Below are 26,774 nucleotides of genomic sequence, written 5' to 3'. Positions count from 1 at the left end.
GGGAGGGGGCACTGTGAAGTTAAGTGACCTTCCTATTGTCTCAGAGCTGTTATTTGTAATAGGTGGCATTTGAACCCAAGTTTTTCAGAATATGAGGTCCACTCCATCCACTACCTCACTTGCCTTTCTGGAGCAGTAACTGAGTAATTTAACTACTTAAAACAATGATTTTTTTTAAGTGATTCTGGAATATGAATCAGCATCATTTGGTATTATATTTACCTGAATTTTTCCCTAATCCCCTTCTTGGATCATTAGGTTGTTCAAATGTTAAAGTCTGAAATTTTTACATGGTAGTATCTTAAAAATGAAGGTAAGGAAAAATGAGATAAACATCCCCTAAGCTTTTTTTTCTTAATACATGTTCTAGGAAGTGGTTTAATTTTTCAAGATTATTTGCATACATGATTTGTTATGAAAGAATGCTGAACTGTATTTCAATTGTTTATTAAATTATCCCTCCAGAATACTCTTGATTTGTTGTGTTCTGCATAAGAAGGGTTAAGAGGAAACAACATCCTGTTGGAGACCTTGTTTTTAATTTTGCTTCTCACACTAGAACAGATCCTGCTAAGAGCAGCCCAGATTAGTTTGGAAAAAACCTTTGAAGAGATTTAAGATGTCCTTCAGCCAGTTTGAAGGTTTTTGTCTTGCAAATCCAGTACAAGGGCGCCTGCAGGCATCTCGACCCTTGCTGTGCTGCTGATGCAGCTCAAGGTCACTGTAACCCGCCCTGTGACATTCAACAACAAAAAAATTATGCGGTGAAACTGCTTCAGCATTCAGCCAAACAACAACTTCTTTAGTGAGGAACTGAGGAACAAGTCTTTCCTGTTTTCCTGTTTTCTTCTCTCTCTCTCTCTCTCTCTCTCTCTCTCTCTCTCTCTCTCTCTCTCTCTCTCTCAAAAGGGAGAGGAAGGTGGAGAATCCTTGAAATTGTGTTGTAGGAAATAATCCAGGATTTCTGGTGTATGTGATGACAAGGTCATTTCTTAATTAGAACACATGTAAAGAACAAAGCTAAATGGCTTCAAAACAGCTTTGTAGTTGATGGAAAGGATTTAAATTATTTAAAGAGAAAGTCACCCAAGTATGATGGAAACTGAATTCTAAAGATATTAACTCCTTCTTTACTGTTCATTTATTTCAGAATCTTAAATATTGTTAAAAAGAATCCTGTATTACTTGAAATTTTATCAGATGACTTGAATTAAAAATCATACCCAAATGGGATCCCCAATTCGGTTTAATTCATTTCTTAAGGCTTGAAGATAGAGGATAAGTAAAAGACTACTTCTTTCTTCTGTACTTTCTTTCAAAACCCCACCCATTTTTTGGGGGGGGTGAGTTGCCCCTTTGACTTTAGAAGGTTATAGCACAAATCATGAAAGTGGGTGAAGCTCAACGACTGGTTTAGAGATGTTTTCTGTGTTAAAAAAAATAAGGAATTTCAGACCAAATCAAACCTTTTAGAAACATATTAGAACAGGCAGCCTAGGATAAGGGGGGAAAGTCAGGAGACATGATTTTGGGCTTTGACTCCTATGTTACTTAGCTGACATTATCTTCCCCCTATTAAATTGTAAGCTCCTTGAGGGTACACATAGTTTTTGCCTTTCTTAGTGCCCTCAACTGCCTAATAGTTAAGCCTTTGATAAATGCTTGCAAATGACTATGACTGTCACAACTGGGAACCTCATTTTTTTTAAATCTATAAAATATGGATAATACTTATATTACTTTACCAGTATTATTGTGAGGAATGTGAAATCTAAGTATTATTATTAGCAACCATGAGAGAAAATATGACTCATGTAATTATGACTTGAGTCTGTTGAAGAAACAGTTGCATTTATGTTACATTTAATGGAATGCTTTTGGTACTGCCTGGTTTTTCATATTCTTTGCCATTCTGTGTTTCACTTTTACTTCCTCTGTGTAGGTTTAAGCTAGTTTAGTGGAAGAGAGTAATTTTCTATTTCATTTCATGATATATTTTCTATATCATTTCTATATCATTTCATGATATAATTGTCATACTTTAGAGGAATGTGTAGTGTAATTTGCACTTGGAAAAGATTGACAAAGCACAGAGAAATTTTATTGAAACAATTGAGATACATAAGAATGTTCTTAGACTTTATACCTAGTTGATGTGTTAAAAAGAATGTCACAAGAAATATTTTCCTTTATCTTCAAGTGCAACTCTGAAGTGGGTAAATAGCATGCAAATGTAATTGATTTACAGAGTGTATTACTATCCTGTTTTTAAAAATAGATGTTTTATTATGAAAGTCTAAATTTGAGTAGGTACCATGCTATAGAGAGTAAGCAGGAAAATTTATAATTAATTTTGTTTTTGTAAGGGAATTCCCTTCTTTTGAAAAAGCAAGTTGTTTTTGTTTTGTTTTGTTTTCAGTAAAAAGAAGGAAAGAGATTATACATTGAGAAACAAAACTCCTTTTTGGATTTAAGTTTGTGAGGTAAAAATGAGAAGTAAAAAGTGTGTTTGCAGGAAAATGGTTATAAGAAAACTGATAAGCTATGTGGAACTCTGTTATTATTGCCCTTGCCTGGGGTGTAGAATGACCTTAATATTAAATGTGACCTAAGCTCACCTGCTAGTAATTTCTAATTTACTGTCTTAATTCATCGATTTGTTATCACTAATTGTTCTTCATTTACTTCTGTGTCGTTTCCAGTACCTAAAGGGTTGAAAGGTTGCTGTAATTGGCACTCACAGCTGCTCTTTCTTTTGACAGGGGATAATTTTGCAGCCTATGCTTTGTGTGACAGCTGCCTAATTGGGCATTCTCCCCTTGTAGCAAGCCTGCCTCCTCTAGCCTCCCTGCTGACAAATGGTGGTGGATTATAGATGAGGACATGCTGACCCATTCGACCTTGCTGAGATAGCTGGGAGGGGCCTCCTGCTACTTGAGGGAAGCTTTAGGTCATTTAAAGGACAGGGTCATGAGGCAGGTGGGGAAATGGCATGATAGCACATGACATTAGCCCGATGACTTGGTCAGTATGTCAAGGACAAATTCATCAGTATTGATCAGACATTTTTTAGAGTATTTTATTGAAGGCACTGGTGTTTTTTAGTTTGTTGCTAATACGTTTTGGTGATGGGAAGAATGGAGAATTTCATATAATTGTTTTGGCTTCCATAAATCTCAGTACTTTCAAAGTTTTGAGAAAAGACACCAAACCAAGCCAAACAGATGAAAAAGAAACGACTTACTCGGCAGGGGAAAAAAATCATCTTTCACCATTGTTGATTTTTGGCATAAAATTTCCATTCACATTTTAGACAGAAGATGAAAAGGAAAAGAAAGTGGCCCATTAGAAAGGAAACTCAGAGTTTGGGGTTTGTATGATCAAAGTTTATTATTGTTATATTTTACAAATGAATATGAAGAACTAGAAATTTTCAAGAAATATCTTGGAGGTTTACTTCATATCATTCTAATTTCAAGGTAAATGAAAAGCTTGTCTGACATATGCAGTGTTAGTAAAATGCTTACTTTTCTTGAGCCTTTGGACTTAGAATATGAGCAGTAACACTTCAATGGAAAAATCTTAACTCTTCCTAGCACCTAACATCCACATTTAACACTTAAATCTGTAGCTAACACTGTAACAAAATGTGCTTTTTTACTGTAGTAGAATTTTTAATTTAGAGAAAAATACTTCATTTAGAACAATAAACCTTTAAAATTTTGAGAACATTGAACACTAATTCTCATTTCTCTGAGATCATAATTATTGTTAGATTCTCTTGTGTCGAAATCTTCAGTTTAACAGGAAATAATTTTACACCCCTGAGGTAAAAAGCTGTCAGTGGTAAAGTGTGATGAATTAGTTCACTGAAGTAGACATATCCGTGTGTTCGTAGTGCGTGTATGTATGTGCTTAATTTTGACCTTGCTGTGTGTGTTTAACTGCTCTCAAAACCGGAGTCAAGCTTGGTGGAGGTTTAATCCTGTGCCCTTATACTTGATTAGTAGTTGTGGTTATCTCAGCAGAAGACATTCCGCCCTCTTCCTTGTATTGGTCAGGACCTGGGCATTGGGGAGTCAAGTGGAAGGAGAAAGAAAAGAGATTCTGCATTAGTATTCTATGAAAGCCTTACTGTCTGCAGAACAAATTGATTGCTACAGTGTACCTGTGCTTGGCACCACTGCTGTGAAAGAAAGGTAGGGTTGTAATCTGTTTTATTGTATTACATGTTGTGACACTACAGGAATATTTAACATTCACTCTTACTGGGGCACTTGCTATATGTGTAGGTAAAGGGAAAAAAATGAAATGAATGAAAAGTGTGAGATATCAGTAGTTTGCAGCATTGTTTACTTCAGTCAAATGGGATCCATTCTAATAAGAACAATGTGCTGTGTACTCCGTGGAAACATAATCTGATGCATCACAAAACCCTATGAAATGCTTAGTGGCACAATCTGCTTCAGTGCTTGCAATAGCAGGGCAGAGATGAAATTCCAGCTAAACTATGAGATTGAAAGAAGGGGGAGGGGACTCTGTCAGTGAACTCATAATCATTTTTTAGACTTTATTGTTTTGTGTAAAGGTCCTGCATAATATATTACAGAGATGAGAAATTTTAGTAAAGAATTTTGGGAGAAGGTAAGCTTCTCTATGTTGTTATACCTTAAACTATATTGAAGAAACTTAAGAATTTGTGACATGGCTTTTGACTATTTTCATTTATAAAGACATCAAACATTATCATTTGTCTTGATCTTTTGAGTGGGAAAGACAAGGAAGAAAAATACAAGCAGCCATTTGTTTTATACTGTAGCTCCTGGTTCTGCTGTTAGCATGTGGTCCAGTGTTGGGTTTGTCTGTGACATTAGTCATATGAATGTATTGTTGAATATCTTCTTTAGTGACAGATTTTATCTTACAGTGATTAATGTTCTGACTCTTACCCCTGAGATATATCCTGCACTTTACAATTCGAGTGTGTACACACACACACACACACACACAATAACTTCACAGCAGATTCCTCCTGCCAGCCTCTTGCCACACGCAGAGTTTGTAGCTACTCTTTGCTCCCTCTTTTCGTACTCTTCAGCGGCAGATAGATCATTTAAAGAGAAGGAATAGTTACGTGTTTCATGGTAAAATTTTGACTTCACATTATAATTATGTTTTCTATTTACTTTAGAATTCTTTGAATTAGTTTATGTCCTTTCTCGTGCAGTTTTTTTCAGATTATACTCTCCACTGTGCTAATATGTGAATAGTTTTATGAGTATGAATTGTGCATCATGAAATCCCCCTTTTATCTTCTGGTGTGCATCAAAGAACTTGTTGAACTTGTTTTGTCGAAGGCCCATGAGAGCAGGTTATGGTTTCATGAACCTAGACTTGGTCAGCAGGCATCCTAGCAGAAAATGCTAGTGGCAAAATAATCTTTGAGTGATTATTAATAATGAGCATAATATTATAGAAACTCAGAGATATCTTAGTTGTTGCATACTGATTTATTTAAAAATGAATTATTTGAGATCATAAAGCAGCATGTACAATAATCTCTTTAACTCAAAAGTCTTTTCTTCAGTGATTTAAATTTTCAGAAAATAAGTGACAGAACCATGTCCAAATTGAAGCACTAAATTGTTTTATACTCTTTAATTTCTTATTGTTTTCTTTGATAACTTTAGTATTTATCACTAGAGAGACTATGTTTCTAAATCAAATATAAGATTTATACTTTGCATTTTTTTTGGTTTATTTTAACTGCATTTTCCAAAATAATTTATCCACAGAATTCTTTGGGGCTTGAACTATATTAATAATAACAGTAATTGTAGTTCTGAGTATATGAAATACTCCCAGTATTAAAAGAGGCTAGGCAAATTTTGTATCAATAAAGGAACTACCACTCACTCTGGGGGAAAAGTGCCACATGTCAATTCATATATAATTTCTTATTTAACATTTTAAGGGGGAAAGACTATAAGCGTTGTTTCCCATTGAATTTCCATTCCTGTCATAGGAAAATTTAAGATTTTTTGCAACATAGTTTGTGTAATAGCCATTTTTGTGATATCTTGATTATAACTTGTTTTTGGCCTTGTGTGAATGAAGATGTGGGTGTTGGGGGGAATATATACATATATGTGTGTGTATGTGAATATATATCTATAGTGAATATATATTTGTATAGTGAGGTGTATATATATATATATAGTGATATCAATATCTATAAATATTCTATAGACAGGTTAAGTGGCAGTATGTGTTCTCAGAGTATACTAGTTGTTTTGGGAATATCATTGTCTTCAGCCCAAAGTAGGCACCCATCACCCTTTTGTTTAACATCACTTATTACAAGTCCATATATTTTTACTTACCTGTATGACTCTGGACAGTCACTTAACTTCTTTGCCCTCAATTGCCTTAACTATAAAATGTGAGAGTTGGACCAGATGACCTCAAAAGTTCATTCCAATTCTAAGTCTATGATATCTTACATTGCACTTCTTCACAGATATCTCTGGATTGTTTGTACTTAGTCTGGCCCTGGCTTCAGCAGCCTCTTGTGTACTAACTCTTGTGATAGCAGTGATTTTTAAGAACCATGTTATATGATGATTTTAAAAAACATTTGCTGTATTCTCGTTGTGAAAGGTGAAGAATGTGTATATGGGTGTGCCAATTTCATTAGCATCTCTAGAAGGGCCTGACTTGCCAAAATAGTATTCTTATGATTGTATAATAGTAGTGATGGTACCATTGATATGTGCAAGAATTGAGTACAAGATAATTTATTTATGTTTCAGTACTTCTGTTTCAATGGACTTGTGATTTTATTGATGTTAGTATTTCTTCCTTTGGGACAAATCATAACTTATCTATACATTCCCATCCTGTGTAATTCTTGTATATGCTTTCCTAAAACCTTTTTTTTTTTCCTTACATACCAGTGAAGCACTTGGGTTGCCCATCTTTATTACTTGATGTCAGTACTTGACCATTTCAGCTCCATTTTAAGTCTTTTGTTTTTTGAGCAATATGCTTTACCTCTTTTGAGTATGAACTTGAAAATATGTCATATCATGTCCTTTGTATCACTTTGCAATTTTGAAGATGTTTAACAGTCACAGTATCATTGGGAGAACATTGATGTTGAAAAACTGGGGCTTTGTATCGATTAAGATCTTAGGCTACTTGAAAGCATGACAGCTTCACAAATGCAATTCACACCCTTCTTCCTATTCAATTCTAGGCTTAGTTTACCCTCACATCCATTAGTAGGTCCCTTCAGTATGGCTATATCTACTGCTTTCAGTACTTGACTGTTCCACCTTCCATTTGCAGTCATGTTTTTTGTACAGTATCTTTTTATTACTGTATGGACTTGAAAAAATTTGAAAGTACATGTGTGTATATATATATTTATTTATTTATTTATATTTATACATCCACATACTGGAGTACAAACTCAATATTGGTCATTCGTGTTATATATTATATTCTGGTTACTTGGGCATTTTTCACTTGCATTTTTCTGCATAGGATAGCTTCCATCTCAGTGACAAATACTCTGATAGTCTTACCATTCCATGTTTTTAATCTCACTTGCTAATAATCATAGTCAGGTCCTTGAACAAAGTTATCTCTGTTGTTTCTTCTGTCAGGAACATTTTTAAAGTCCTTAACAGTCTAGCTCTAGCTTACACGTTACTTGGTATGTTCTAGCCAGAATGGCCTGCTTGCTGTTCTTCATCCACAATCTTCCACTTTCTTGCCTTTGTCTAGACTTACGGTAGTTCATACCTGTAGTGTCCTCTCATCCTTTCTCTCTGCCTCAGAGTCTCTCCCTAGCTTCCTTCAATCTGAGTTCTGTCTGGAAGCTTATCCCCATCCCCAGAAATTACTTTGTGTATATGTTGTATCTAATTTTCTATCCACATCTTGTTTGCTCCCACTAGATCATAAGTTCTAGAAGAGCTGCCAGGCACACAGTGCCCCTGTCACAATGGCTTATTATTGAATTGAATCTTGCAGATACTGACATAAAAAATTGTTTGTTGATGAGACATTCAGGTTTTGTTTTTTTCCAGTATGACTCATGTAGAGATTTTCTTGTAAATTCTGCACCAGGAAGGTCTACCTGGCAGGTCCATGCTTCAACTTTTCTTGACATAGTCTGTTCCTTGGTCTTTTCTTTTCTCTTGCTTCATATGCTATAGTTTTTGAATAAAGTTGCAACTTATACAAAGGGCAGTGAAGAGACATATTGGGGAATATTGAAAGATTTTTTAATGAAGAATTGAACAGGAGAATTAGTATTAAAATGTATTGTTGGAAAAGGAGTTGAGCCAGTTATGTAGTGAGAATGAGGAGACATGATCAGATGTGTATAATTTTTAGTGGCATGGATTAGACTAATTTGTAAAATCCTAAAGAACCATCCTTTTGACACCTAGTGAGATAAATTTGTACCAAGTAAATTGAATTATTTTACATAACAGTAATAAATGTGCATTCATTACTTACCATAAGTGATAGAAAAAGGTTTAGAAATTTGTGAAAATAGCCATTTATGGCTATTAGGAGAATTGATATGTACAAAACCTTTAAGGTTGACATCAGGAAGGACTCTGTAATGTTTCCTTATTTTATCTCTGCCAAAGAAACTAGGTTTGGTGGACATAGATGAGCTATACATGCCTATATACATACGTGTGTATATTTTTGTCATAATCATGAGTTAAAAAAAGGTTGTCAACAAAAGTGTCCTTTATACCCTTTTGTTGAAGTTATGAATTTTAAAACTTAAGGTCCCTTAGACCCCTAAATCTATGGTCTGCTATGCCTAAAATATTTCTTGGAAAATATTTTAACAGACTCCCCCCCCCCCAATAAAAATGTAAATACATTCTAAATGGAAATATAGATCTCATTTTAGAATTACAGTGGTGGTAAATATGAAAAGGATCGACCATGGATATAGTTTCAAAGTTTTGATTTTAATATCTTTTTGTGGATGGAATTCATTTGAATTTACAAATTTGGATACCAATAAAATTTTAACTAGTTATAGAACAAGATGAAATATGTTACTTACCATGTGGAATGGAGCTAGTCGATATTTAAACTGCCCTTTTTAATATGGGGCTAGCTGAGGTTTTTCCTTAAAAAAAAAAAAACTACAATTCTCCTTTGTCTTGTGCCTTGTTAGGTATCCCTGAAATACTGTAATCTACAAGTATTCTTACCAATTGTACGTTGGAATTTTTGACAAGTTAGAGATTTAGGTTAACTTTTTAATTCAAAACAGCTAAACCAGCAGTAGCAAAGAGTTTTTTCACATGTAGGTATCCAAAATAATCTCTCTTTAGCCAGGAGTTTAGCTTTTACTGTATTATTTCTGGAATTGGATTTATGGGCATCAATTCATCAGTTCATTCTTCAGAAATTAGTTGTCTAAAAAGGAATTGTATAAATTTGGGAATTATCTATGTAAAGTCTGATACCAGCTACTGGTATAATTAGTTGGAGAGGAGACACTTTTATGTAATGAAAACATCCCTAGAGTCTGAGTGAGGCTCAACTCTTGATTCTAATTCTGACCCTTCTTGGCTGTATGGCCTTGAGAAAGTCACTTAAACTCTCTAGCACTCAAGTGCTCCCTAAACACTTGTTGAATTCAATGTATTATTTAGAACCGGTCATACCAAGAGAGTTCATTTCTTTTAGAGGAAAAGTGAAAGGGTTTTTGTTGTTGTTTTAAAATATACTTGTGACATCAAGAAACTAACGAAAGAACGAAAAAATAGAAAAAATGTGAAATACTTGATTTGAAAAACAGCTGAACTGGAAAATAGATCCAGCAGAGAAAATTTAAGAATTATTAGACTAAATTATCAAAGAAAACTTTCCTGTTATCCTAGAACAGGTCTGACTGTACAACTTGTAGCCACCGAAAGATTTCCTTTACATACAAAAGATGTTTTCCTCTACATTTTTCACTGACCTTCAGAAAACCTTAGTTCCAACCTGTGGGTCGCAGGTTAAGCAGGCCTGTCCTAGAACCTGAGGGTAAAATAGACACTGTAAGAATCCACTAATCACCTCCTGAAAGAGATCTCAAAATGAAAACTCCCAGGACATTATAACCAAATTCCAGAACTCCCCGCTCAAGGAGAAAATACAGCAAACTACCAGAAAGAAACAATTCCAGTATGATGGTACCACAGTCAGGATCACACAGGATTTATGGAATATTCCTGAAGGCAAAAGAGCTTGAACTACAATCAATCTATCCATTGCAACTGAGCATAATTAATGGGGTGGGGGGGGAGAAGACAGGGGAGGAGCATAAAAAAAAAAAGAGAAAACATCGTATTTAATAAGGCAAAACTATTTACATCTCTACATGGGAAGATGGTAATATATAATTATAATATAGTATATATAATATAATAATAAAATATATATTATATGATATATAACATATATATAATTCTTAAGAACTATATCACTATTAGTACAGTTAGGACTAGAATAGAGGGTGTGGGTATAAAGTCACTTTGAGGGGGTGGCATAAAAATTGAGGGGTGAGAAAAGATTATACGGGGAGCAGAAGGAAGGGAGAGAGAGAATGGGGTAAATTATCTCACATGAAGAGGAGCAGAATACCTTACACAGTGGAAGGGAAAATGGGAGTGTAGGTGGTGGGATTACTTGAACTTTACTCTTATTGGAATTGGCTCAAAGAGGGAATAACATACTATCAGTTGAGTATAGAAATCCATTTTACCCTGTGAGAAAGTAGGTGGTGAAGGGGTCAAGTAAAGGGCGGCTGGGAGTGGGGAACTGAGAGAAGGGAGCGCAGATTGGGGGAGGCAGTGGTCAGAAGGAAAACATTGGTGAGGAGGAAAAGAGTGAAAGGAGAGAGAGAAAGATAAACAAGAGGAAAAACAGAATGGAGGGAAATATACAGTAATCATAGTTGTTAATGTGAATGGGATGAACTCTCCCATAAGCTGAAGCAGAAAGCAGAGTGGATTAAAAACCAGAATCCTACAATATACTGTTTACAAGAAACACACTTGGAGCAGAAACTGTTATGCTTCAGCTGATGTAAAGAAAGTAGAGGTAGCAAGTATGATCTCAAAGTAAAATTTATATGTGGGTGTGAGGGACAGTATAGTTTCATTGAATTTGGAGTAAGAGGATCTGTGTTGGAACCTCATTTTTGCTACCTACCAACTGTGTGACTTTGGACAAACTCATTAATCTCCTAAGTAAAACGAGGGTCTTGGACGAGGTTGATGCTCCTTGTAGGTCTTTCTGATCCTATGATATATCCCTGTGCTGTTTTCAGTAAGTCATGTTCTCTTTTGAAATACAAATGAAAAAGTCAAATTTTTTTTGTTTTATATAATTTGTATAATAAATAATAATTATTATGGAGTAGAGGTTTTTCTTTGAATTCAAGTGTGATGAGCGTGCTGCTAGTTGTAGGACTGTTATTGTTTGGTAAATGATATAGAATATTTCTTCTAATTATAGTTAAATATATTCCCAAAAGTTGTCATATTGTTTTAATGGTTCACCTCATACACACAAAGAAAAGTCAGTTGCGGCCAACCTGCATGATACAATGAAAAGATTGATTCTTGACAAAGTATTTTTGGTAGCTCATAATTATGTCCTCAAGTTTATTTATGTAACATGACATATTAGTGGTGTTTTAAAAAAAATACTGTAGTATTTTATTAGAAGATGTAAGATAGATGTTACTTGATCTGATTGTGCCATTCTGTTTGAATAGTAGTAAACTCCAGTGTCTTCTTCTTGTATCCAGGTTAAAATATGAAACCTTTTGACTTTTAAAACTCTTTGTAACCTAGCCCCAATTTGGGTTTTTAGGTTTGTTGAACATAACTCCCCTTAACACATGATGTGATCCAACCAAGCTGTCCTCCTCTCTTTTCCTAACATGGCACCTTTCATTCCCTTGCCTTTACATTGACTGGTTCCCGTATTTTTACATCTCTCTCTTTCTTCAAGATGCAGTTCATACACCATCTTCAAAAAGCCTTTACCAACTCCCACAACTAATAGTATCCTCTTTCTCTAACTACCTTTTATTTAATTGTTCTGCATTTCTGTGCATTTTTTCTCTATTTATTTTGTATATATTTAGTATATCTGCTTTTCTCCCCAGTAGAGTGCAAGGTTGTAGAAAACGTGTTATTCTTTAATTCTATGTCTTATACTCCCGTTTCCTGAATCAGTGTCTGGTACTAAGTATGTGCTTAGTAATTTTTTGTTCATTAATTGATTGTATATCTAATTTGATCAATGTAATTTTTTTTTTTACTATTGTTACAAAAGAAACTAGTTTTCTAAGTTGCTTGAGATTATGGGTCATAGGGGCAATTAATTAGGTGGCACAATGAGAGGATGGGCTGAGGAGTCAGGAGGACCTGAGTTCAAACCCAGCCTCAGACACTTGACATGCTTACTAGCCGTGTGACCTTGAGTAATTCACTTAACCCCAATTGCCTTGCCTTCCCCCCTCAAAAAAAAAGTTTCAAAGATATTACAGACCATCAATTAATCTATGTGCTTCCTTGCCATTGACACAATTGCACACAGTTATACAATAATTTTTAAAATTTAATTGTCACATCTAATAACACAGAAAAATTATTATACTCAAAAATGCTTTTGCATTACAGACTTCAGTGAGTATTTCAGTGGACCTGTGATCTCATCAATTTGGATATTCCGTCCATCCTTGCAGATCAGAACCCATTCATGCTGTCTCCTCCTGTGTGAGTCTTCTCTGTTTCATAATCAAATGAGTCTTCTTTTCCCTGATGATTATTTGGTGAACATTAAAGCTCTAAAAGGCATTTTAAAATATCGCTTTGAGCTACTTCAGTATCCCATAGAGGTGAAAGTGCTATATGATGCTGCTGCCCTATTGCATACAACTATTTTCCAAATATATTTAGAAGCCAGAGATTTTCCTTTGTGGAATATTAAAGTTATTCCTGAACTGCAAGGGGAGAAATTTAATGCTAAATCAACTTAGTTATTAGTTTGCAACAAAAACCTTTGTTTTTGACTTGGAAAATATTTTTTTATTGTTTTGAAATTTTGATTGTTTAACAACCTTGCTACTTCTACTATACTTTTCCTCAAATACCTCATTCTTGTTTGGAAATAACACTGGGTTTTCAAAGTCTTATTTCAGCACTGCATAAGCTGTGGCAGGTCTTACTAAATTGTAAAGGCTTAGTCTAGGACCAGTGTGTTTGTCATCTGAGGTCTAATCTAGATAAATTCAGATAGGCTTATCAACTGGTTGGCTGCAGGGTAATACAGTGTTCATCCACAGGATCTCTTGAAGATTGTCTGGTAAACCATAGTATGCACTAGTGGAGGAAGTACCAATATGCATGAAAATCACAAGACCCTGAATTAATTTCTGGTATAAAGAATAGACTGTTGTGAAGACCAAATGAGATTGCTTACATAAAGGACTTGGTGAATCTTAAAACCCTACATAAATGGTAGCAATTGTTACTAAATGTCTCTGGATCCAGCCCACTACAAGGGAAGAATTTGAGATTTTGTTAACCTAGATTAGTTGCTGGTTCACATGTGTAAGCTATGTTCTTGGGCTAAAAAAATGTATATTGACTCAGAGAATGCTGGAAACAAGTCAGAGAAATATGAAGAGAGGAGCTATACAGTGACTCCAATTTTGTTCTCTGTAGAAAACAAATTTCCTACCTACTTAACCTCTCTGGGAAATCACGTACATGAGATACCAGTGCCACATGAAGAAAAGATAGACATGGAAGCAGAGAAGGAGCTATTGCCTGAATTTACATAGAATGGAGCCATAATATGAAGAATATCTGTTTCTTCCATTGTATTTTGGGTCATGTGGTCTCCTTACCAATGCCGACTTCTTTGCTTTTGGAAGGAAGGGAGTTTTACCCAGAGTAGTCTCTGGGGTGGAGATGAGCCCTAAGAGAAGTTTGTCTTGACAGTATACGGGCTTGTACTAGAACTAGATCTTTTTTTTTATTTTTAAGCAATCGGGGTTAAGTAACTTGCTCAAGGTTACACGGCCAGGTGTTTCTGGGTGTGGTGCTGAGTGTCTGAGCCCGGATTTGATCCAGGTCATCCCGACACTGGAGCCAATGCTCTTACTCGCTGAGCCACCTGGCTGCCCCTAAGCAATTGGGGTTAAGTAACTTGCTCAAGGTTACACGGCCAGGTGTTTCTGGGTGGGTACTAAGTGTCTGAGCCCAGATTTGATCCCCAGGTCATCCTGACACTGGAGCCGGTGCTCTTACTTGCTGTGCTACCTAGCCTCCCCTAGAACTAGATCTTGATGTTGTCTGTTGTCAGATGAAATTTATATCCAATGTTTTTGATGACTGCTTGGATGGAAACTAAGTACCCTTTAGAAAGACATAAATTAAATTGTTATGTTCTAGAAGAATATCTTGGTTGGAGATAAAATCAACCAGAAATGGATTTAGATACATTTGTGTTGGTTCAGAGTTGCTTATCTGTGGTAATAAGGACTATATGGATTTCAATTTTTGTATCATAGTTGGAGGAAAATTTGAATTATTGATTATGATTTTTAACGTTGATGAAGGTTTGATAGTTAAAATTATGGCATAAATAATGTACTTGGCTTCCTGGTTTCTGAGCCAGTGGTATTTAGTAGAAATTATCGGTAGTGTATTATTCACAGAAAGACTAGGTTAAGCTGAACTCTGTATGTTAAGTAGTCTTAAGTAAAAGAAAACATTGCCCCATCCCACTACCATCTTATCCCTCCACCCCCATCCCTACCAAGAGAAACATTTGAATAAAGAGGAATGGAAAAGAATTCCTTTTTGCCAGGGGCAGAAATGAGTCGAAGACAGTTTCATGGCATTTAACTTTTGGAAGAGGGCTTGGCATCCATAAAGCCCTATCCATATCTAAAAGGAATCCCTCCAATAACAGTTCATCTAACCTCTCCTTGAAGACCTCTTGAGGCAGGCTGTTCTACTTGTAGATACCTCTTACTGCTAAGAAGCATGTATCTGACAGTGAGCCTAAATTGGCTCCTTGTAAATTCTACCCATTTTTTCTAGTTTTGTCTTATGGGGTCAAAGAAAACAAATTTAATTCCTCTTCCAAATGACAACTTTTCAGATATTTGAAGACATCAGTTATATCTCTCTTGTTTTTCTCTTCTCTGGGTTAAACATTCCCAAGTCTTTGATCTTCATTTGATATGAACCCAAGGCCCTTCACCAGTTGTCTGCTAGGACAATCTCCAGTTTATCATGTCCTTAAACTAAGCACAATACTGCAGCTGTGGTCTGATCAGGAAAGATTATTTGTCACCTCTTTATTCCTAGAAGTTATACCTTTCTTAATTTAGCCCAAGATTGCATTAGCTTTTTTCTGGCTATCAAATGACAATGCTAAACTCACAATGAGTTTGTCATCTACTAAAACCTTGAGATCATTTTCATGCAAACTGTTGTCTAACCATGTCTTCCCCAAAGTGATCTTGTGTTCACCTTTTTGTACCCAAGTTTTTGTACCATAGTGCTTTACATTTATTGTTGAATTTCATCTTCTTAGCTTTAGGCCAATGCTCAAGCCTCTCAAGATCCTTTTGATTATATCATTTATAGTGCAGAAGTTATTTTTCTTGGCAGAGAAAACAGAACTAGAAGAAACATTCACTTTGCCATTTCTTTTTTTCAGTTTTGCCTAATTGGTTTCACAGTAAGTTATCTTTTCTCTGATTCTCTCTTTTCTCCCTGTATAGCTTTAAAGAAAATCCCACCTTTTTTGTTGTTGCCCTTAACTTTGCCAGCCTCAGTTCATTCCAAGTCTCAGAACACCTGACCTTTTGTTTTTAAACAAAACTGTTTCATCATCTTTTTTAATCTTCTGACACATGTTCAAGTGGAGCTGGGTAAGAGGAATATAGTGTCCCACCCCCTGCCCCCCAAGCCCAAATAGTGGAGCCGACAAGATTCTTTACCAATGATACCTTTTCAATTAATGCCTCTTAAGATACGCATTAAGTGGGGATGCGGGGGAGGGAAGCCTTCATCAATTTGGAAGGAATGAAATCCTTCCAGCCATTGGACAAAATGAGTTGACACTCAGGGTGCTTTTGGGATTGATTGAAAAGAATCATTCATGCAACCCCCGGTGCTTGAATAGAAAAAAAAAAAAAACAAGCCCATTCAGAATCTGAGATTCCAGTATAGCAGGCCATCCATCTTTAGCTAAACCCATGAGAGAAAATGCTTGGGGAGAAGAAGGGGGAAATGGTCTCTAGCTCCTTTCTTCTCTCCACTCTCCCCCATGAGGGAAACCTTGTGACTTTTGAAGGGTTGAAAGATTTAGACTTTCTGTCTGGGATAAGAGGAACCTCCCAGGAGCGGTAGTGCCTTGAGGATACGTTAAACCCGCCAGAGAAAGGCAGCTGCTGGGGCTAGTAAAGAGACTGTGCACCTTAGGGAAGCTCCATTAGGATGCTAGGAAGAGATGAAAGGATGAGCATCCCAACTGAAGCAGTGTTACCCCTTTGCCATGTGGCTTCTTAAACTCAAGCATCTTTACCCTTAGACTCAACGTACTTGTAAGAGAGAGGTTCTCAGGCTTTTAGAGTGAATGTTTTTGTAGTTAGGTCCTGGGTATACCGTCTCAGTATTAACCTCTCACACTCTCTTTGTAAAATCTAACCGATCCTAGTTTGGTCATGGGTAGTAGTCAGTCAGTCATCAAACATTCATTAAATGACAAGTACAGTACTAGTGAGTGGGGATACAAAGAGGTAAAAGCCCCTGCCCTTCAGGGAATTCATAATCTAGTAGGGAAGACAACGTAAACAATTATATACAGAGAAGACTACAGGATAATTAGGAAAAAAATAACAGAATGAAGCTACAAGAATTAAGAGGGGTTGGGAAAGGCTTCTTGCAAAAGATACTGAGCAGATGTCAACTGGTTAATTGATGCTGGGACATGCTAGATGAGGGCTCTTGAATGGCAATGCTAGAAAACCGCCACCCCATCCTGTCAGGGTTAACCCTGGGAACCCTAGGGAGAGAAATAGCCAGTTGCCCTCTGAGAAACTGAAATGTCCCTATAAATGAGGGTTAGGAGAGTGAACCAGGGCCTGTGCTATATGCACATATCTTTTAAAAATCTAATTTGGTTGGTCACTTCCCTGGGTGATCTACATAGGTCTTTCTTATTCTTTTCTCATTGAAATTGCTTCCCCTTTGTGTCTTCAGCATTTTATTCTTGAGATTTTTCCATCCCACCTAGTCTGACTTCTGTTGTAGAATTTTAGTCCATGGGATACTTTTCTATCTTTATTTGGATTCTTTGACATCCACACTCCAAAAATATAGAATGCATGTTTGACTCTGCCCAGTTTCCTTCTTCTCCATCGCAAAATTGTGAGAGAGAATCTGTCATCTTTTTTTCCTATTTATTATCCTGGTTATTGTTACATCACAGAGTTGTGAAGAAAACAGAATCTTCCATTCTTTTGTTCCTTTTTCTTTCCTAGAATTCAGTTCAGCATTTATTAAACATTTATTATTATTTCATCTACATAGACTATGCTAGGATCTGGGGCAACTATAAAGTTTAGATAAACTGGGTATCTTTATGGAGTTTGTATGCTATCAGCAGAAAAAGATTACTAAATATTAGGGGAAGAGAGATATGCTTTGATCCTTCATGGGATTAAAGATAGAACTCTGCTAGTATGAACCATATTGTGAAGTACCCATGCTTAATTAAGAGTGGGAAGGGGCAGTGAGAATATGTTGATAATTCTCTCTTCATGAATGTTTTTGTCATTATTTTAATAATGTGGAGCCATCAGGTTCTACTCCTGATGCAGATTTGGGTGACTGAAAGAGGCGATGACTCCTAATACTGAGGTAGGGAAGACTAGACAATCTAGTCTCCACTGACCCTGGGTGCTAATGACAGAGATGTAGTTAGTTTGGAATGGGTAAGTCCTTGTAGTAAAAACACCAAGGGATGGGTAGAAGCAAGCGATTTTTCCATTCAAGTGCTTAACCAGCCAGAACAGAGGGATGAGAAGAGTGAAAAGGCAGGTAGCTTCTGAAGGAGCCCAGAGCAAAGAAACTTGGAGAATGGATGAAGTGACACAGTACCATGACCTGAAAAACAAAGTGAAGAGTAGCTTCCTAAGGCCTAGGCTGGTGGTTTGAGGGGAATAAATATGTCTATGACAAGACCATGAACTCGGAGGTTGTTAGAAGAAAAGTTCCTGCCTGTTTGGGTCTTCAGTAAAAGAGATAGGGTAATCACAGTTCACCTGTCATAGCCACGAGATCCTTTCATGTTGTTTTCCTGGCTTTCTCTGTGTAGACTACCCATTTGCCCTTATCACCCATGTTCTGCTTCCTAGAAAGCATTTCTTGGGTTGCTCAATGGTCATGGACTGTGAGCTTGTTGAACAGTACTGATCAGGCCCCCATAGAGTCTGAAGGGCTCTCACAGCCCTGACTGGTCAGTCCTGCTATATAGAAGTAAGACTGAATTAATAATGATTGAGATCAAGAGAGAAAATTAGGGAAAGAGGGTACAAAGGAGAGTAGGAAACGCCGTGTTGCAAAGAAAATTGGCGTTAAACTGTTCAGAGCTCGCATAAACTGAGCTTTCTCCATTTGTATCTATCACTGTACCTCTACCTCTCTCCATGGTATGTCTATAGAGTGCTTGATAAAAGCACTTGTAAATGACCTGATAATTCCTGTGTGTGGTGTTCTTGTGATATAGTGGAAGGAAAATCTCTAATTTGTGGTTCTGCCTCTGTGGATTTAATGTTCTCAGTTTGTGTTCTATTTACTTGTATATTTGTCTTGTTCCTTCCATGTATGTTAAAGGATAATTCAGGGAAAGGACTGTTGTTTTTGGCTTTGTTTGCCTAGGGACTTGCATGTAATGGGTACTGAGTAAATATAATTTGAATTCTGTTGAACCCTGGTGGTCTTTCTTGTGTCTGGTGCATGAGGAATCTTAGCAAGAAATGAATAATGGCCATGCAAAAGTAGATGCTGGTGAGTGGAGACCTTAGTTGAGAAGGGGGAGAAAGGGTTGGGTTCAGAAAGCATTGATTGCTGTGCTTCAGGCACTGTGATATTTACTGGGAATACAAAGATGAAACAAAACAATACTTAGCTGGGTGTCACAGTGATTAGAGTGCTGGGCCTGGAGATGACTAGACCTGAATTCAAATCCTGCTTAAGACACTTAGCTATGTGATCCTGGACAAGTCACTTAATCTTCCTGTGTTCTCATCTGTCAAATAGGGATAATAATGGCACCTATCCCACAGAGTTATTGTGAGGACCAATGAGATTTGTGCAGACTCCTTAGCACAGTGCCTAACACATAATAGGTACTTAATAGATGCTTATTCTTTTTTCTTCTTCCCAAAGAAACTGCTAGTCTACTAATGAGAAATAGCATGTACTCAGAGAAGTAAATAAAAACACAGATAAATGATTATTGTTGTTGTTTTTAAAGCGGGCAGTCCAGGAAAGGCCTTCTTTAGGAAGCAACCCTTAAATTGGCCCTCTAAGGGAACTAAGATTGTCTAGGGACAGAGGTTAGTAGAATGTTTAGGTCTATAGGTTTCAGCCTGTGCAAAGAAATGGAGAGGAGGCAGGAGATGGAGTGATACGGATTTGGAACAGTAGAAAGAGATCTTTAGCTCTATCACAGAACGTGTGGAGAAGAAGAGGGTACAAGATGGACTACGTCCAAATTGTGGAGAGTTTAAATACTAAAAGGATGTATAGTTGACTCTCCTTATTAGCAATATTGTTCTATGAAGTTGTCACTAATATTGAATTAGCTAATACTGAGCCATTGTTCTTATGGTAAATACAGTTAGGTGCCTGTGAGCCTCTGGTTACATTTACTTTAGTATTTCCCAACATGGCCTCATATATAGACGGGCAATTTGCTTCTTCCTTTTTCTGGATATACTATATTTATTGTTTATTCATTAATATTGCACCCTTAACCAATAGCAGTATAACTTACTCCTGGATAAAGTTTAATGAACACATGCATTTTTTCCATAAGGTATGTAGTGCCAATGCAGTATTTACAGCACCCACGGTGACTGTAAATATTCCCACATGGTGCTCAATAACAAAATATAACAGACTCTCTATATAAAAGACAGAAACAAAGCATTTATTCAGATACCAGAAAAACAAATACCCAAACCAGTATACCTATTCCATCATAGTAGCAAAGAAGTTAATAAGCCATAACAACACAGAGTCACAGCATCCGTTAGCCTTCCCACAAACCAATGTAAGACCGACATGTAATCACAAACCTGACTAACTCCTTGCCTGAATGCCGTCTTGCATGATCTCTCTGGCCCTGACTCCCAACCTCCTGTGGCTCTGTTCCCCCCTTCAGCATATTAGGGGGCAGAATTTATCTTCAAAGCAGGGAAGGTCTTCAGATTCCTTATTACCATTACAGGCGCATCACAACCCTTCCTCAGCTTGGGGACAACTAGATAGCATTTAAGTACTTCACTTGGGCACCATTTTAAACAGCAAAATCACCAACAAAAAAGCAAAAAAAAATGGTATTTGAGAACTGAAACAAGAAGATAGAGTGTTTCCTGGTTCATCCTCAGCTGGAAAAGTGACTTCAGCTGCTTTGAGACAGTTTACATTATTTTTGTACAAGTCTGAGTGACTGTAAAAATGCCACTAGTATTGATTTGGGGCTCACAAATAAGTCTTAGCAAATAGCTGAATTCACAAATATGAAATCCACTCATACTGAGGATCCAGATGTATTTTTATTTTCTCCTGGAGGTAATGAGGAATCATAGAAGCTTTAGGAATATCCCTTTGGCAACTGTGTGGAATATAAATCAGAGAGGGAATAGAATGGAGTCAGAGGTCAATGAGGAGGTTGTTGGAGTAGTCCACATGAGAGATGGTGAGAGCCTGAAGTAGTGTCATTGTGATTTGAGTAGAGGAAGTAGCTGCCATAGATATTGAGGAAGTAATATGAATTAGCTTTGACAATAGGTGGTAGATGGGCAAGGTTGGAGGGAGGGAGATGAGAGAGTTAGCGGATGAGGGAGGTTGTGAGCCCAGATACAGAAAAAGAATGACAGAAAAGGGGAAGTTAGGAAGAGGGGAGGGAAGTGGTAGAAAGATAATGTTTCACCTTGTTGACTTGACGAAGATAGGTGTGGGGTACCCAATAGAGAATTAACAGGCATTTTAGAAGAGTTTTTGAGCTTAGATGTAGAATCTTAAAACATAGTTTACTAAATAACCTAATAGGCTTAAAGATAAATTGACTATTAATTAATATTGTTTTAAGAATGAGTTTGAGTGAATAAATTATTTTGTCTTTTATAACTGCCCAAATTAACCATAAAGGACATAGGAAGAAAGATGCTATCTGCATCCCGAGGAAAAAGTGATAGATAGAAGTATAGGATAGAATGATTTTACATGCACACACACACTTTTGTGTCTAATAGCAGCTTCTCTGGGGCAGAAGAAAAGGAGAGAAGAAAAAAAAAGGACGTAAATAAATTTACTTGATAATTTTGTTGTATATTTGAAAGAAATACCCAGTTGTGTATAGTATACTGATTCACAGTTTCATGTAAAATCATCTTTTTATTGTTGGATGTTATGGAAATGGTTGTTTTATTTCATAAATTAAAGAGAAAATAAAATTTTTAAAATTATCTAGGAAGTTTGCGTATAGTAGTGTAGGCATCACTCTGCTTTGAGTCAGAAGACTTGTGCTTTAGCTCTTTTTTCACCACTGTGTGACCTTAACTTGATGTCTTTTCTAAAGTTTCCTCATGGGTAGAATGAGGTGTGTTGATTCTCTGAGCTTTTCTTTCTACCTGTTTGACTTGTCCAGTTCTATAATTCTAATCACAGTGATCACATTACACTTCCTAATAACTTCACATCTTTAATTTTCTCTCCTAATATAAAAACATGCCAGTATCATGTACTTAACTATACCAAAAATTTTTACCAGCCATAGTTCTCCTTTTTTCTTTTTCTTGACAAAGTTATTATTCTTTTTTTTTTTTTTTTTGCTTTGCTTTTTGAAGGGCAATTGGGGTTAAATGATTACCTGCTCAAGGCCACACGGCTAGTTTTTGTGTTAAGTATCTGGGGCCAGATTTGTACTCAGGTCCTCTTGACTCCAGGGCTGGTGCTCTATTCACTGTACCACCTAGCCCACCTGAAAGTTATTATTCTTAAAACAAACAAAAACCTCTTGAAGAAATAGCCTGTTTAAATAACTTCTTTCCTTTTGTTTGTGTTAGGGGATAGTAAAGAACAGTTTTTTGGGAAGAGGGGTGTACACGTGTGTATGTATGTGTGTGTATGTGTTTAGGAGGGTGACTTTATTGGCAGTAAGATGTATTATTGAAGCAGAATGTCACCAAATATAATTTTAATGAAAAGGGTAGAAATGTTCATGTAAAATATCATTTGATACTTGATTAATAACATCGTTAATAAATTCTAGTTCATCCTGAGTAATAAATCCTTAAATAGTATCAATGTGGATACAAATCTAGCCTTTTCTCATTTCATTTAATATCATGCCATAGTATAATTACTTACTGTAAGAGATATTCTGAAATTCTTTAAATTTTTTTCTTTTACTTATTTTAAACTTAATTCACTTTAATTTAAAAATATGCAGTACTTGGGGGAAGTGGGGAGAGGAGAATATTTTTGTTTGCAAACGAGTATTCCAATTCTAGGAAATGGGAAATGATGTCTCTGTTTCCAACTTTTGTAGGAAGGCTTATTAAAACTAACAACACAAAAGAAATTTAAATGAATGAATCTAAAAGACTATCTCATTTCTTTCTTGCAGTTGGCCTACCAGGCTGCCTTTAGCAGAAGATTCATTTCTCTCTGTCATTTTGTAGGTTCTGTGGCTCTAAATTTGTTCAGTGTCATTTTTTATAGGTATTGCAGGTGGTTGGGGTGCAAGCTCAAGCAGATTCCTGCTTTTACTCTTCCATATTCCCTCATTTCTTTTACTATCTGGGATACAAGAGTTTTGTGTACGCTGTGGCACCACAACTGTGACCATGTGTAAAATGCCTGGGAATAAGTGTCAGGATCTATTCCTTCCTATTACAGTCCATAGCGGGATTACAGTCCAGCGTGAGAAACACAGAAGTCAAGTGGCGAATATTAGAGACAGCTGCGCAGCGATTAAGGTTAGGCTATCATTGACAGTGTTGGGAACCCTGAAGCTTATGAAGAAGGGAATTAAAAGTCACAGAATCTAAGCAATGGGAGAGCCATTTCATCCAACCCATGGGTCATCCCCAGCAAGTCACCACACAGCCATTTATTTCTTGAAGATCCCTAGTGAGGAGGAGCCTACGTTGGAGGCAGCCCACTTCATTTTGGAACTTTGTGAGGAAGTTCTAAATAGAGAGCTCCTGTGTACACTGTGTTCTCAATACGACCCAGGATCAGGTTATGGGGGTCAGTTTTGGGTGTTGCTGTTTCGTGGTGGGTTAGCTCATGTTCAGCTCAAGTTCCACTGAAACTTTCATGTATTTACCACTTGGGCAGTTTGTTATTTAATCATCCCTCCAAGCCTTGAGTTTATGAAGCTGATTTTTTTAACACAAGTATGATCTCTTTAATTTTACTTTTAAGATTTAATGTACTATTATATATTGTCAAGATTTTTTTGGAGCTTGATTATTTCGCAGCGTATGAACTATCCTACCCTTCTGTATTGTCAGTACAATATTTACAACACCAACCGTGACTATAAATAGTCCTGTACAGTGCTCGATCACAAAATATAACAGATTCTCCAGGTAGAGGACAGAACCAAAGCATTTATTTAGACACCAGATGACTGAAAACCAAAACCAGTAAGCCAATTCCATCATAGTACCAAAGACATTAAGAAGCTATAATAACACCGAGAGCCACAGCATCTTTTAGCCTTCCCACAAACCAATATGAGATCAATACCTGCTCACAAGCCTGTCCGACTCCTTGCCTGAACCTCCAGTCTCTCCTGCTGCCTCTCTGGCTTGCAGCTTCCTATGGCTCTGCTCCACCCTTCAGCACACTCCTCCCACCACAGGCTCCAGTGACTTAGGGGTCAGATTCCCATTATTGTTGCACCTTCTTAGTTTTCTATTGTCTGCAGATTAGATAAGCATCTACCTGTCATTATCGGTGTCGTTGATAAAAACACAACATAGTATTGGGATGACCTCAGGTCCTTGGAGACGCCACTCGAGATTTCTCTGCTCATTGGTTCTGATGAGAGATTACAGAACCAAAAGCCAATCCTGTATCTCCTCATTTTACAGATGAGGAGGGACTTGCCCAGTGTCACACAGGGCTGGGATTTCAAACTTAGCTCATCTGATTTCAGCCGCGAATCCATTCAACTATGGCTTTTTCTAGGCACATCTCCGTGTGCCTTGTCTGTACAAAAATAAGAGGCTTAGTTTTCCTTGATTTATGTAAAATGTCTGACAATTTCTGTGGCATCCTGATGGTTGACTAGTGTAGCAACTTTAATAAAAGGAAATTACATCAGCCTCCGTGACTTTTTCTGCATGAAGCATTGTTGGGTTTTTGAAATCACCACTCCTTTCTCAGGTTCATGAACCAACTCTTTAATATAATGTTTTCTAGGATTTTACCAGAAATCATCCATACTGACTGGTCTAGAGTTGGCAAGCACCATACTCTTCCCACTTTTGGAAATCTAGACACTTATTCTTCCTTAGTATTTTTCACTTCTCTGTCGCTCACATTCTTTCCAAAGTCGCTGACAAACATCTCAGCAATCACATTTGTCATTTTTTTTTTCTCCTAGTATTCTCTGATATACTTCATCTGTGCCTGGTGACTTCAGCTCATCTGTGGTAACCGTAAAATCTTACTTATCTCCTTACCTGTTATGAATTTCAACTTACTATTAGACATTTGTGTTTTATACTTTGTATAAAATAGATATAATACAGGTGACTCTCATTGGTAGAGAAAATAAGAACCACATTAGAATTAAATGGTCAGCCTGTTTACTAAATTTGTCTTTCTCTCCATGATAGTGATCCTCTCTCTTTACCTGTCTGTGTGTCTGTCTATCCATCCATCCATCCATCTATCTGTCTCTCTCTCTGCCTCTCTTTAGTCTTCTTGTCCACAGTATAGTTTAATGAGTTTTTTATGCTGCCCTTTGCATTCCTTACCAGTCTGAGCTCATTCTGAACTTTGACATTCTTATAGGGAATGTGATACTTAGGTGACAAGTTTATCCTCAATTACCAGCCCTTATTTTGTCTTTTAAAAATCTATAAACTCAGTTGGGCATGGTGGAGTTTGCCTGTCATCCTCACTACTGGGGAGACTGAGGCTGTGGGTCACTTGAACTTGGGAGTTCTAAGCTTCGGTAGTACTAAAACTGATGGGTTATTCGTTGTTAAGTCCAGCACCAGTATGGTGAGCCCTCCAGGAACAGAACCACCTAAGAACTGGAGAACCACAGCAGCTTTAAGCGTCCGTGCCAGTGACTAGTGACCACTGCCACTTGTAGCCCTAGGTGAGATGGGGAGTTCCTTTTGTATCCATAACAGTTTTTTAGACAGCTCTTCTCATTCTCATTTAATTAGAATCTTTTCTCTTTGTGTCTTTAGACTCCTATTTTTGAGAACTTTCCATTCTTCTTGACCCAGTTTTTCCCCCTAGAATTTAGGCCTTGAGAATCCCATTTTTCTTTTCTCTAAATTTTGAACACATGTGTGTCAGACACACCTTAGGTTTTCCTCTCCTTCCCCATCGCTAATTTTTTGAAGGAAAGTCACATTCCCCAGGATTCACTTCATTTCCTTTTAAACAGTTACTTCTTAGAAATTAACATTAAAGACTGAGATATTTTTCCACAGGCTGAGTATAAAGCAAGCAAGTCCAGTCATCTGAATACTATGGAATCCTTAAATACAAAGCCACACCTGACCACATCTGCCTCAGTCGGCCCCAGATTCAAAGGTTAATGTATATTTACTTGTGCAGCATTCTCCTCCTTTGAACTCTAAATGGCTTCTTGCTTTTGCAGGCAAAGTGTAACACTCCCCACTGCCTGACTTCATCTCTTCCTGCAGGCTTTGACAGAGTTGTTTCTAGATGTAGGGATCAGAAACCTTTGTAGCTCTAAGTGACATTAGTGTTTATGAGTGCCGTGAAGAAGAAAGAAAAGCCAGTGATCTCTTAATTGCCAAATCTAAGGACCCTTTCTCAATCCTTATCCATCTTGATCTCCATAGCATTTGACATTGTTGAACAGTCAGTTTCTCCTCCCACGTTCTCTCTGGTTGTTTGGATACAGCTCTCTTCTTACCTGTATGACTTGAATATTCCTTCTCAGTCATGTGCCCCAATGATTGCTGTTACTCCAGTGTTCTGTTTTGGGCCCTCTTCTTATGATACACTTTTTCTTGGTGTTCTCATAAGCACCTAGGAATTTTAATTCTCATCGCTACATAGATGACTCAAATCTGTACATCCAGCCCCACTCCTGCATTTCAAACTGGATCCCATAGGTGTTTTAAAGCCAATGTGTGCAAAACAGAATTTGTCGTCTTTCTACCAAAATATGTCCATCTTCTA

The 26,774-nt window shown here is 37.0% G+C and overlaps 1 protein-coding gene across 10 annotated transcripts in view; it reads left to right on the top strand.

The window, feature by feature from the left end:
• Positions 1-26,774, top strand: part of NRIP1 (nuclear receptor interacting protein 1) — a 154,595-nt gene that overhangs the window by 96,473 nt on the left and 31,348 nt on the right. For 4 of the 10 annotated variants that reach the window (XM_069073040.1, XM_069073043.1, XM_069073039.1 and 1 more), the window contains one exon: positions 12,729-12,824. The exons of the other annotated variants lie outside the window; for them this stretch is intronic. The gene's annotated coding sequence lies outside the window, so the exon portion shown is untranslated. The remainder of the gene's footprint in view (positions 1-12,728; positions 12,825-26,774) is intronic. 10 annotated transcript variants of the gene reach the window in all.

This window comes from Petaurus breviceps, unplaced genomic scaffold, assembly GCF_028583685.1.
Source record: "Petaurus breviceps papuanus isolate PSGF00001 unplaced genomic scaffold, PetGlider_PUasm1.0 90849, whole genome shotgun sequence".
NCBI classification, from domain to species: domain Eukaryota; kingdom Metazoa; phylum Chordata; class Mammalia; order Diprotodontia; family Petauridae; genus Petaurus; species Petaurus breviceps.
Note: the sequence above shows the minus strand (reverse complement) of the source record. Positions and strands in the feature narration are given on the sequence as shown.